We start from the raw sequence: 14,582 nt of genomic DNA, 5'->3' as shown, positions 1-14,582 counted from the left end.
CCCACTGTTTCTTTGAACTAAATCTTTTCCTGCTAGTTCATTCTGCTTTAGTACCATTTGGCTTCTTTGATATCTGGAAAACACATCCAATATTTGTGCACCTCAGAGTCTTTTCATCTGTTTAGGTTTTCCCCATAATTTTATCACATTTTAACCTTGTGTGTGTTTGGTGTATTTATCTCTGTAATAGTTTAGTAGTATATAAACTCCAGGAGGGCTGGAATTTTTTTTCTATGTTGGTCACTGCTATATTCTGAACCCATAGGACAGTTTCTTGTCCTTAATACACTCACAGAAGTATTGGTTAAATACATGGTCTGTTTTTAATTTTTAGCCCAATAAAAACATATGAAATACACGACTTTTTTTTTTTTTTTTTTTAAGAAAGATGGGCTTAGGGATATAGGGAACAAAGTGTTTTCTTTTTGATGTATTGATTTGAGCCACCAGTTGAATACTTCTGTGAAAATATACATCAGGAAGATGAAAATATGACTGTAGTTTATGAGAGAAATCAGGGGTTTAGGGCCAATTGTGTTAGCTGTCCAATCAGAGTTGATGGCTGAAACCACAGAAAGTGGCTTAGAGTCCCACTGAAGAGCATTTAGAAGGAAAAGAGTGATTGATACAGAAAATGCACATGTAGAAAATATACCAGCGTTCATAGAGTGAAACAGAAAGAATCAATGAAAGAGACTGAGAAGCTGCGGAGGGCCACTCTACTCCCTTGGCCTTACGGCCTCAGTCACTGTCATTGGGCCCTCCCATTTCTCATGATCAGTAGGTGCAGAAGCAAGGACTGATCTGCTCATGTAGTATTCCTTGCTCTTTCCCTGATGCAGTATCAGATAAATGAAGTTATTGGAGGCCTTCATAATTGTCTCAGCTTCCCTGTGTCAATAAGGGACAAATAAATATTGTCCGTGGTATTACAAAGGTGAAGTCGGGGAATGCACCATGTGAATTTAGCCTGTGCTTTGAGTTCCTGTGAGGTAGCAATGCCGCTTTGTATTCAAAATGGAGTTTAGCTGATAAGCATCTGCAGAGACTTCGCAGCACCCTCAGCAGCAGGGAAATGTGGAGTGGAAGGTGTTAAAACTGTAATTAGAACAAGGCATCTGTCTCCCAGCTCCTACAGAGTAGCTACTAATCAATGTGATCACTCTTTTTGAATGGGGAAGTGCTCACCCATGGCTCTGCTGGACTTTTTCCCAGCCTCTAGCAGACTGGATATTGGTAAGACTACCCTTGGCTCTGGAGAGAAAGAAGAAAGTATTATTGCTTGGGAAAAGCAGCAGTTTAAAAAGGTGTTTGGTAGGGCATGTGTTGATTTCCATTTCCTGTCAATAGCGTATTTCCAGAACAATCTGGAGGCCAATTATTACTAAAAGTATAGCTCACGTTGAAGCATTTGCAGGATGGTTATCCAGAACTTTTTTGATTTCCTAGTCCATATGTTTACTTGCCCTCAGGATATTTTGCTCTTATTTGGCAGATTTTTCTGGGAAAAACGAAAAAAAAAATCCACTTAGTGCAATCATATCAATTTGCTATCTATTGCCAATTCTGATTTGAGCAGCATTTTTCAATGTGTGATCTGTAGAATACTTCTCTAAGAATCTCCTTTAAAAATGTTTCTTTAATGCAATATGTTGGATAAATGCTACATATTATATCCCCCCTTTTAAAAATTCACCGTATACACTGGGGTGTTAAAGGCTTCTAGCTCTCTTGCAAAAACGAAACTGGTTTTAACTTTGTTGAACCTAGCATTTCCCAAACTTATTTCTTTAGAGAGTTTTTCTTTTTCTTTTTTTTTAAGACATAAAACAGAATTAATGTTCCAAAGAAAAGACTTTAGTAAAAGCTAGATTAAATAGTTCTTATCACTGACGTTTAAATTATTCCTAAAATGAGGTTCAGAGATTTCCTGAGAATTTTTTCGTCCCATTCTCTATTACTACTGATAATTGCATGTTATGTAATCATTTGGGATAAGTCAGCCAGGATTCCAGCTCATTCTTCTGCTCAAAAGAATAAAAATAAAAGTCAATCCTTTTATCATAATGATCAGTCAATTTAAAAGTTGACTCTGTTCTCATCCAATTTAGCCCCAGCAGACACAGACCTGGTGCATAGCCCATGTCCTGCACAGACTTTGATGCCTGTGTCTCTGAAGGCTCTCCATGCAAACTAAGCCTTAACCTCCTTGAACTCCTTACATTGGAGGATGTTCATGGGCTAATGACATTTTAGTATAGTTTCCCAAGAAGCTGAAAAGAAAGATTCACTCATGGGTACATCAGATTATATTCTTAGGTAAAGATTTAAAATATAGGGGTAAGTAACAGCATATTATCAGTTTCTGGAAAAAATATAAATATAGTATAAAAGTTAAAAAAAAAGCCTAGCAAAACAGATAGAAAAAGTGTGATCAATGATTGCTATAACATTGCTTAAATACCTAACTGCATGTGGTGGAATGCTACACAAAATAATTACTAGGCTTTTCTGAAATGTAAAACCAGATGGATCAAGACAGAATGAATCAGTATGAAAGGTAGAGAACCTTGGAGAGGCCAGCACAAATATATGGGTAGTCCATTGAGAGGGATGAAGAGAAGATTCAAAAAAAGTCATCAAAGGATTTAAAAACTATATTTTATAGCTGAAAAAAATCAGTTATAAAGATATATAATTTTTGCTATTTTGCTCTAGAAAAATGATGACTAACAGGATCTTCCTTTTGTTTTACTGAGTGAGGAGATGTGTGAATTGCACAGAGAAGCCTTCTCCTTGTTGCCAGTCTTTAGATGACCTGAAAGAGTAAAATGTTCTAGAGATGGTTTGTATTGTGCATGTGGTGGTTGGGGAGAAGGAGGCAGAATAATTAGTGGGAAAAAAGAGAATATGGTAGAGAAATTTGGAAGGCTAGAGATTACTAAAACATGTATATATGTGCATGTGTGTGTGTGTGTGTATATACATATATACATGTGTGTGAGTGTGTGTGTGTGAGTGTGTATGGTTATGTATGCAACATGTTGCATAACTCTCTCTTCTCTATGTCTTAAAGGGCTTTTTAGAAAACAAATGAACATTTTTAGTTCTTATCTTCTGCAGTCAGATATAATAAATTGTCAAAAAAGGCCCAAGGACTTTTTGGTTTCCACTTATATATGAAACAACAGGAATTATATTGAAGATGCTTTAATATTTAACAGATTAAAAGAACAGTGAAAAAGAAATATTGTTTTATTGCAAGAGATACCTCCATAAAAAAATAGTTATGTGAAAAAAGAAAAATGTGATCTTCGAGATCCTGCCATAAAAAAATAGTTACGTGAAAAAAGAAAAAAGTGATCTTCATTTTACCTTTAAAATAAAGATTAATACATGGTTGAATGCAAATGTATGTTTTATGTTATCTTAATTTATGTTTATTCAAGAAAGTTTATACAAAACAATTTATTGTATGGTTTTCATGCCACTGGTAGGCATTTTTGAGGTGAAGACTGAAGGTAGTAAATATTCATTTGTTGTTCATATAATCTACCAGCTTTAAAAATTACTTGCTTCTGCATGACTGCCAAGCTTCGCTGATCATTTTTCCACATTCATACTCAACCTTCTCTGTATAGAATGGTGATTTTATTAGTTAAGTTTCTCCAAAGAAACAGAACCACTAGGATGTATACATATATACAGAAGATTTATTTTAAGAAATTGATTTACATGATTATAAATACCGGCAAGTCCTCAAATCTGTAGGGTAGGCAACAGGCTGGGGTCGCAGAGAAGAACCAATGCTGCAGTTCAAGTCTGAAGGTCATCTGCTTTGGATAAAGAGGATAAATGATAAAGAGACTGCAGGAAGGTAATGGTAAGATAATCAAAAGAAACTATAGATAACTGCATGTAATTAAGGTAAGAAAAAATAACAAACTGTGATTGGAAATAAAAACTGTAAAACATGCTACTGAGAGTTTTTTCCATATTTGGCATTATACGTATGAAGACTAATACTCATGTTACACACACACGTGTGCACACACACACATGCACACACAGAGCAATTGTTCAAATAATGATGAATAAAATAAAAATCAACTCTATTTACCAGCAAGAAATACACACATGCATTTGTAGGCTGCTGACTCTCTTGTTTTACTTAAGAACTCATTATATGTTTCTTTATTTTCCTACCATACTCCTGGAAAGATAAATTTTACCACGTCATTGCAGGCTCATATAAATCCAAGATAAATTCTAGATTTAAGTAAATAGGATTTAAGTGTCACCTTGCCAGTAGAAAGTGGGATTGTGTGACTTTTTCCATTTCAACAAATGCTGTCAAAAACATCCTACTTTGATATTCTCAAACTAAAAGACTTAAATTCATTTAATGCTTTTGAAGAGACAGTCTCTGTTGCCTTAGGGAACATTCTCTGTTCTTTCCTCATCACAACCCTAGTCGCCATAGGATGTCTGTATTATTCTCAAATTGCACTATCTTTATTCCATTTGCTTTAAACTCTCCAATAGTTAGGGTGTCCACAGCAGGACCCAGTAGCTACTTGTTCTAAATCTGTTCAAAGTCCTTCCATCCTAACTGCTGGCAAGGCTGGGTCTCGTGCCAATCAGACAGTTCATTGTTCCTGGTAGTTCACACAGCTGCTCATCAAATACACAGCTGCGGTACTGACCTTTAATAATATTATTCAGAGAATCAGTCGAATTTTATGAAATAGGCATATCCTCATTTAAAATTCCCAAGGATCTTCTACTGGCTTTGTAATCGAATCTGTATTTTGTTAAACTGTCAAGGAAGTTTTTATCAACAATCACATTTTATATTAGTGAAACCTGTCTAGGACCTCATACAATGCCAGCTAATATAACCAGGATCACAATGGTCTTTTGGCATTATGAAATTCAAGAAAAGTAGAACAGAAGGGGCTTAAGCGACTTGAGAAAATGTTCATATGTTGCAGTCTCAGCATTTCTGGAAACTAGAACAATTATTATTAGAAGGCTTGTTTAGGATATGGTTTGAGGCAAAAGAAAATAAGTCTGCTGTTTATTGAAACAAGAGATTTTTAGGTTATTGAGCATCTATCATTGTCTAGGTCACTCTTAAATATTTTAAAACCTATTTTATAACTTCACAGACTTCTGCGAGGTGCTTTTTAAGTTACATGACTATTCAATAAATGCATATTCCTTAGGTCTATAACTTCTTTTTAATTTAATTTTTAACTATCATACGCTAAAATAAACTTTTTGGCGTGCAGTTATATGAATTTTAACACATGCATAGATTTATGTAATAATCACAATCAGAAGACAACTCTTAAATCACCCCAAAATATTTCTTCATGCTGTCTGTTTATAGTTACATTTTCCCTGCCTCCCTACTCCTAACCCCATTACTATAGTTTTGTGTTTTCAAAAATGCCATATAATTGTAATTGTGCATAAATGTACAATTACATTTGAGCATGGCTATTTCACTCAGCATAATGCCTTTGAGATTTATGAATAGATTGTCCCTCTTGCCATTTTTGTTGCTGAACCATTTCATATATGGCTTTGCCAGCTTTTCTATTCATACATCCTCGGAGATTTCGGTTGTTTCCAATTTGGGGCAATTATAAAGGGAGTGGCAATTACAAATTTGTATATGGATTTTCATGCAAATACAAGTTTTCTTTTTTCTTGTCTAAGTACCCAAGTATCATGATCTGGTAAGGATATTTTTAACTTTATAAAACATTGCCAAATTACTCTTTAGATAGGCTGTGCCTTTCGCATTCATACCGTCAGCGTATCAGAGCTCCAGTTGTTCTTCAGGCTCGTCAGTACTTGTTATTTTATCAGTACTTGGGTGTTGATTAGTTATTATAATGTGTATAATGATATCATGTAGTGGTTCCAATCAGCATTTCCCTAATAATTTATGATGTTGAATAACATTCATGTGCTTATTTGCCATCCATATAATCTCTTACATGAAGTATCTGTTCAAGTCCTTTGCTCCTTTTTAAAATTAGGTTATTTGTTTTCTTATTTTGAGTTTTTGCTTTCTTGAAAGTGATTTAGAGTTTAACACAGGTTCTTTGATAGATGCACAATTTGCAAATATTTATCTAACTATATAGCTTGTATTTTCATTTCCTTAACAATGTATCATAGAGCAAAAGTTTGTTACAATTTTGATAAGTAATTTTTTAATTTTGTGGATTGTGCTTTTAGTGCTACATCTAAGATTTATTTGCCTGATCTTTTTTCCTAAAAGTTTTAAAGTTTTTTATTTTACATTTACATATATAATCAACTTTGAGTTATTTTTAGTATAAGATGTAAGATTTAGGTTGAGATTTTTTCTGTATGCAATTTGTTGAAAAGATTATATTTCCCCATTGAATTGCTTTCACAATCTTGTAAAAGACCAAATGGCCATATTTTTGTCATTCTATTTCTGTACTTGTTATTCTGGTCCATTGATCTATGCATCTATCCTTCTGCCAATACCACAGTGTTAATTACTAAAGTCTTAAAGTTAGGTAGTATGACTTCTCCAAGTTTACTTTGATTATTCAAAATTGTCTATTCTAGTTCTTTTGATTTTCCATATAAATTTTAGAGTCAGCTTGTCTATAGATATATAAAATTCTCAGAATGTTATTGATCAATTTGGGGAGGAATTGTCTTTTATTATGTTGTCTTCTAATTCCTAGATGTGGTATGTCTCTCCAACTATCTAGGTGCCTTTTTTATTGCTTTTGTTAAAATTTTGTATTTTTTAGCATACAGGTCTTGTGCATGTTTTGTTATATTTATATATTAGTGTTCCATTTTTTGAACCAGTGTAAATGATAGTTATTTTTACTTTCCAGTAATATTTTATTTATATAATAAAATATTATTGAATTTTCTGCACTGACCTTTCATTCCCTGACTTTGTCAAAATTACTTATTAGTCATAGAAAACATTTTATTTTAAAAAAAAGATTATTTATGATTCCTTGGGTTTTCTAATAGACGATCATGCAATTTGCAATTAGAAACAATTTTATTTTTTCCTCTGTGATATGTATGCTTTTATTTGTTTATTTATGTATTTGTCTTATTTTACTGGCCAGAAATTTTAGTTATTATATTGCTATATTTTCAGATTGCCATTATATATATTGAATAGAAGTGTTGACAGCAGATATCATTGCCTTGCTCCTAATTAGTCCTATTATTTTTTCACTATTCAATATGATATTTACTGTAGGTTTTTGCATGTGTCTTTATTAAGTTCACAATGCTTCTCTCTATTCGAAATTTTCTGGAAGTTTTTATCACAAATGAGTTCTGGATTTTGTCAAGTGCTTTTTCTGCATTCATTTATAGATTGGTGAAAAATAATCACAGTTTTTGCTATTGCAATGCAAATGCCAAGTCATGGCAAAAATCACAAAAACTGTTGCACCAGCCTAATATATAATAACATAATTTTTTTTTCATTAGCCACAGTATGGATCACACTGATTTTTAAATATTTAACTGGACTTGTATTCCTGGAACACAATCCACGTTTTCATGGTTTATAATTCTAGGCACATATTGCTGAATTTGATTTGCTAATAATTTGTTAAATATCTTTGCATTCATATTCTTAAGTGGTATTCCTTTGTAGTTTTATTTATTCTTTTTTTTGTACTCTCTTTGGTTTTAGTATCAGTGTTTTACAAAATAAAGTGTTCCTTCTTCTATGTTCTGGAAGCAATTGTGCAGAATGTGTATAATTGATCATAATTCTTATGTTTTTTCAAACAGTAGAATTCAGTGAAACCATCTGGGCCTGGAGATTTTTTGTTTTAAGATTATCTTTAGAGCAACTTTAGATTCACAGAAAATTGAGACAAAGGTATAGATATATACCCCCTGTTTCTTTGCATACATAGCTTCTCCCATTATTAACATTCCCTACCAGAGTGGTACAGGTGTTACAATTCATCAGCCTACACTGACACATCATAATCACTCAAAGTTCATAGGTTACATTAGTGTTCACTTTTCAGAATTGTGCATTCTATGCATCTGGACAAATGTATAATGACTTGTATCCATCATTGTAGTATCCTTCAGAGCATTTCCACAGAAACATTCTCTGTGCTCTGCCTATTCAACTCCTTCAAATTGTATATTTTTTAAAACAAGTTCTCAAATTATAAATTTAATTTCTGTAAGAGTTGTATGTCTTAAAACAGGAATTTTAAAAATCTCAGTTTATTTGGTTCAGGAGTCCAGGCAAGGTGTAATAGTGTCCTCTGTAAGGCTGTAATCAAAGTAATTCTCTGAGCTACAGCATCAACTGAAGAATCTGATTCCTTGCTCACAAGGTGGTTGTGGGTCTGTGGGTTGTCAGACTGAGGTCTTCAGTTCCTTGCTGATTGTTAGCAGGAGTTCATCCTCAGCTTCTTTGCCATGTGGTCCTCTCAAGTCAGGATATAACATAGCAACTTTTTCTTTTCTTTTTCTTAAAGCTATCAAGGGAGAGACAGTTTCCTCCCAGGAATGGAGTTCCAGACTTATGTAACATAGTAATACACATTCAGCCACTTTTGTTGTATTCTATTGGGCAGAAATAAGTCACATTCAAACACAAGGGAAGATGATTATGCATGGACATATATAAGGAGGTGGGGATTCTGGGACCACTTTAGAATCCCTTCATCATACCTATCTATATCATCACATTTGAAGTAAGTTTTTTTGTGCATACCATATATTTAAGCCATATATTGTCTTCCATTATGGCAACTTTGCCTTTTAATTATTGTGTTTGGACAAATTACATTAATTGTAATTCATGCATTTGGATTTAGAGTTGTTATTATATTACCTGTTTTCTATTTGTCCATCTGTTTTTCCTTCCTGTTTCTTCTTTCCCAGCTTCTACTGGATTATTTGAACATTTTCAGTTTTCCATTTCATATCTGTTATTATCTAATTATATTTCTTTTAGTGGATCCTCTAGGGATTATAATATACAGACTTAATTCCACAGAGTTAAATCAATGCTTTACCACTTCAAATGGGATTTAGAAATATTACCATCATTTAGGTTCCCTTACCATCTCGTTTCATGTTATAGTTGCCTTGTATTTTACATCTTTATGCACTGAAAACAGCATCAGACTGTTATAATCTTAGTTTTCAACTCTCAAACATTTTAAAGAACTTAAGAGGATATGAGTAGTTTATATTATTTACTGCTTTTTTTAACATGTCTTTTACTATTACTTCATTTATGATGTTTCGAATTTTCTTCACATTTCAGTTCCCTTCTTTCTAAGTAACTCCTTTTAATTTTTTTTTGATCATTACTGCAAGCAAAATTGTCCTATTTTCTTTTCATTTTAGAATGTCCATTTCACCTTCATTTTTGAAGGATTTTTATTTCTGAATAAAGAATTCTGATTTGACAATTCTTTCTTTCAGAATTTTAAAAAAATATATATTTTATTGCACTTTAAGTTCTGGGGTACATGTTCAGAACATGCAGGATTGTTGTATAGGTACATACATGGCAATGTGGTTTGCTGCCTCCATCCTCCCATCACCTATGTCTGGCACTTCTCCCCATGTTAATCCCTCCCCAACCTCCCTACCTCCCACTGTCCCTCCCATAGTCCCCCTCAACGGACCCCAATGTGTGATGCTCCCTTCTGTGTGTCCATTAGAATTTAAAAGAATACTGTGTCATTTTCTTGAGTTGTCTTTGGCTTCTCATGAGAAATATTCAGTCATTTGAATGTTTGTTCCTCTCTAAGCAATGTGTTATCCCAGGCTGCTTTTATTATTTTTCTGTTTTTGAGTATAGGCAATTTGATTATATTGAGTATCATTATGGTCTTCTTTGTGTTCATCATCTTTAAGGCTCACTGAGCTTCTTGTATCTGTAAGTTGATTTTTTCCCCCAAATTTTAGAAAATTTATTTTACTATTTCTTTCATTATTTTTTCTGTCCCATTTAAAAAATATTTCCATCTGGTACTAATTACACATATTTAATATATTCTCATATTGTTCCACAGATCACCAAGATCCCATTTTTTAACAATTTTTCTTTCTCAGCTCTTTGTCTTGGGTAATTTGTACTAATCTAACTTTAAGTACAGTTGTGCCTGCTTCTGTCACTTTTATTTGTTATTAAGCCCATCTAGTGGATTTTTAACTTCAGATATTGTATTTTCCATTCTGGAAATTCCATTGTGATTTTGTTTTTACATTTCTATTTCACTGTTGAGATTCACCATCTGCTCATTTATTAAGGCTATATTTTTTCTTACTGTCTTTAAATGTAAAATATATCTATGAAATCTTTATCAGGTAATTTCAATATTTGAAATCACCACAATGTTTGTTTGTAATTGCTGCTTCCATAGAATAGTTAAAATAGTTTTAGACTGTATTCTAGATATCAAGTTAATATTTGTAGAAACTCTGGATTTTTGTGAATTTTTGTTCTATAAGACAGTTAGACTGTCAGGTGACACATTCTAAAGCCTATCTCTTCAGGAGTGGGGAAGCTGAGATCTTTGCTCAGTTCTTTCCAGTTGCTTTTCTTTGGGCCTCTATGAATTTCTCCTGACCATGAATGCTTCAGGTGTCAACTCAGGATTGGGTCAGGGTCTATATACAGATTTAGCTCCCTATTCTATTACTACCTTCCACCATGGATCAAAATTGATTGCAGAAATTTTATACTTTAAGTTATTCAATTATTTCATGCATTGTAGATGAAAATATAAGAACACACACACACAGCAATACATAATAATGTTGAAGCAAGTACATTTGTTTCCTAAATATGGCACTCAAGACAGAGACTGAAGGAATAACATTACAGGTTAAGTTCATTATCCTAGTTGAATAAATTCATTGAAGTTAAATAACCTTCTTTAAAACGTTTTTACTTTCTCATGTATAAAACAAAGATAATAATAAGCATCATTTAGTAAGGCTGTGGTGAAGTTAAACAAGATAAAATATGTGAAGTACTATACAGTGTTTGGGAACACTTAGCACTTCATTATTGTTAGTTACCATTTATTGATTTAATATTAAAAATTCAAACTACCTGTTTCCAAGCACTGTAAATAAAATTCAAAATCACAGGCAAAATTAGGAATGTATTTTGGTAATCTTACAGAGAAAATATGAACAATTTACATATAAACATGTTATTAATCAATAATAGCTCATGAAAACATCAGTAACAAAAATTGCAGCTCTAAATAAATAATAAACATGTAAAATTAACCTTGATATTAAAGAAACAAGTCAAATTAAACATCAATCTGGTACAATTTTCTACCTATCAAATTGACAAAGGTTAAAGAGAAACAAAATGATGTATTAACATAATATGTGGATAAAATACTGGAAGTCTACAGCAAAGAAAACCATTTAGATCCTTAATTAATGAGTCTATGAATATTTTTCAAATATCATATATTATCTTCTTAGGCTAAACTGTCATGCCATAAAGTCAGGGATCAGGTCATTCTCATCAATGCCTAATACAGCACTATTTACTATATATATAGCACTATTCACTATACATATAATATAAATGTTGGATCTTATTATATTATTATATATATTATTGTATATCAATAATATATATATATTACAATTATACATATATTTATATATAATAAAATATATACAATAATTATATAATATACAATCCAACATTTATCAAATAAAAGAAAAATCATTTAACCCAATACAGCTTTCATAAAATAACAAAATAAGCTAGGAATATAGTGTCATTTCCTTGTACCATAATGAAGAAATTATATGCTTTCTTGTTGCAAATATACACACTAAACTTTGTGAAGAGGCAGATGATGATCAGGAAAAGAAAAAAAATTAATTTATGACAATAATGGCATACTTTATTAGTCAGAATTTTCCAGGGAAATAGAACCGATTGAAGATACATATACACATACGGATATGTGTGTGTATACACACATATTTCTTTCTGTGCTTTTCTCTTTCCAAATACATAAACACATATAAGTGTGTGTGCATGTGTGTGTGTGTGTGTGTGTGTGTGTATTTGGAGAGAGAGAAGTACAGAAGGACAGACTGACAGAGAGAAAGAGAGGGAGAGATTTAATATAAGGAATTGATTCATATGGTGACTATAAAAGCTAAGAAGTTTCATTATCTACAGACCAATGAAAGAAGGAGGTGTAGTTTTGGGCCAAGACTAAAGGCATGAGAACTAGGAGAACTGATTGTGTAAGTTCTAGTTCAAGCTCAAAGGCCTGAGAACTAGGAGCACTGATGATGTACGTTCCAGTTCAAGGGCGGGAGAAGGCTGATGTTCCAGCTCGGACAGTCAAGCAGGGAGATACTATTCTCACTTCCTCTGCCTTTTTGTTCTATTTAGGTCTTCACAAGATGGGACGAGGACTACCCATATTGGGGAGGGCAATCTGCTTTACTCAGTCTATTGATTCAACTGCTAATCTTTTCTGAAAACACCCTCACAGATATGCCCTAAAATAATGGTTGGCCAGAAAGCAGGGTAACCCATGACTAAGTCAAGTTGACACGTAAAATTAACCATCAAATATATCAACAAATACATTTTATTCCAAGGTAAAGTGAGAATTTTTCCTAGCACAGTACTTATAAAGAATTATGACTAATTTCCTCAGGTAATCTTATTTTATTTGTTTATTTTTTTAATTTTTTAAATTAAAAAAATTTTTTTTATTGAGAAACGGTTTCGCCATGTTGACCAGGCTGGTCTCAAACTCCTGACCTCAGGTGATCCACTCGCCTCAGCCTCCCAAAATGCTGGGATTACAGGCGTGAGCCACCGTGCCCAGCCATTTTTCTTTCTTTTTGCTTTTTTCAATATATAAAAAGAAATTTAAAGGCCTCTTTTCTAAATGGTCTGTATTTATTAGTACTCTGATCAGAGAAATCCAAAGGCTACCATATTGGAAGTTTTCTAGAATTCTAGGCTATCTGTTAGACTGTAGGCTTTAAAACCTTGGCTTGTCATACTGGGCCAGGTTTGTACAGGAGATAGACCTACAGCTGGACCAGCAAAGATGGTAAGAGAGGAACCCTGTCCTCCTACCTGGTGCTTTGTGGGTGAGAAATACTGATACAGATAGTGGAAAAAAGCGCTGGATATCTCATTCTCATCAGGAAGATCGTATAGTTCTACGACTTGGGATATGTCATAGGCATCAGAGTACAAAGCAGGAACTGAGGCTACCAGCTTCTCCCACTGAGGATCTTGCATTTGGAAATCACTTGTGGGACTCTCAGTGAAGGTCAGAGTTCCACGCCCAATTGGAAGGTCTAAGGGCTCAGGTGGAAGGGAGCTGTAGAAATCTGAAACCACAGGAGAAAAAGCATAAGAAATGATAGATGTTCTCAGGAAGGTGGGCACATCCTTCTTGGATAGAAGGATCTGGATTGGTTGCTTTGCTGATTGCTGCTGCTGCTGCTGCTTTTTCTGTTTGAATCGCCGGTTTCCGAACCAAACCTTTACTGTTGACTCCGGTAGGTCGAGTTTCAAAGCTAGTTTCTCCCGACAATTTCTATCTGGGAACATGGTCTCGCTAAACAGAGCTTGTTGCACTTCATACTGTTCGCAGGTGAATGAAGTACGTTCTTGATGCCTTCTCCATGTTGCTGTATTCCCGGTTACTCAGGAGGCTGCAGTGGGAGAATCACTTGAGCCTGAGAGGTTGAGGCTGCAGTGAGCCGAGACCGAGCCACTGCATTCATGCTTGGATGACAGAATGAAACTGGGACTATGAGGACGATACTCTCTGGGAGTACTCTCGCCTGTTTGTTCTGTTTCTGGATCCTGTGGTGGTATCACCTTCATGATGATATTTAGCGCGATCCTGTGGTGATATCACCTTAATGCTGAAATCATTCCTGTTGATGGAAGGGTCTGGCTGGGGATTCTCTGGGGCCATTCTGTTCATCATGGTTTCTGAAATCTGTCCTGAAAATCCCCTTAGACTAACCGTTTTCAGTCCTGCTTGGTGTGTCTCTCTCTGGAAATGCAGTTTCCTTCTATTTTATTTATTTATTTATTTATTTATTTTGAGGCAGGGGCTCACTCTGTCACCCAGGCTTGAGTGCAGTGGTTCAATCACAGCTCATTGCAGCCTTAACCTTTCCTGTTCTCAGGTGATCCTCCCACCTCAGCCTCCCAAATAGCTGGGACTACAGGCACATGCCAACATGCCCAACTAATTTTTGTATTTTTTGTAGAGATGGGCTTTGTTATGTTGTGCAATAATCTACTTTGTATGTGTCACATGATTGTGAACTATTTCTGTATAGTGAGAAAAAAAGATTTGCTTTTCTTCTGTGCATTAGCATACGTCTGTGTTGCTTTTTTCCAAAAAGTTTTATATTAGTAGTTCTGTATGTGCCATAGGATCAATGCAGGCATAAAAAGCATTCAATTAAAAATGTTGCAAACACTTAATTGGCAGCATAAATTCTATTGATTAGGCCTTGTGAACTCA

At 34.0% G+C, this 14,582-nt stretch overlaps 1 pseudogene; it reads right to left on the bottom strand.

Moving 5' to 3' along the window:
* Positions 1-12,997: 12,997 nt before the first annotated feature.
* LOC108284074 lies at positions 12,998-14,033 on the bottom strand (annotated as a pseudogene).
* Positions 14,034-14,582: the final 549 nt, after the last annotated feature.

This window comes from Cebus imitator, unplaced genomic scaffold, assembly GCF_001604975.1.
Source record: "Cebus imitator isolate Cc_AM_T3 unplaced genomic scaffold, Cebus_imitator-1.0 Scaffold268, whole genome shotgun sequence".
In the NCBI taxonomy this organism is placed as follows: Eukaryota; Metazoa; Chordata; class Mammalia; order Primates; family Cebidae; genus Cebus; species Cebus imitator.
The sequence above is the reverse complement of the archived record's forward strand: the minus strand, read 5'-3'. Positions and strand labels throughout refer to the sequence as shown.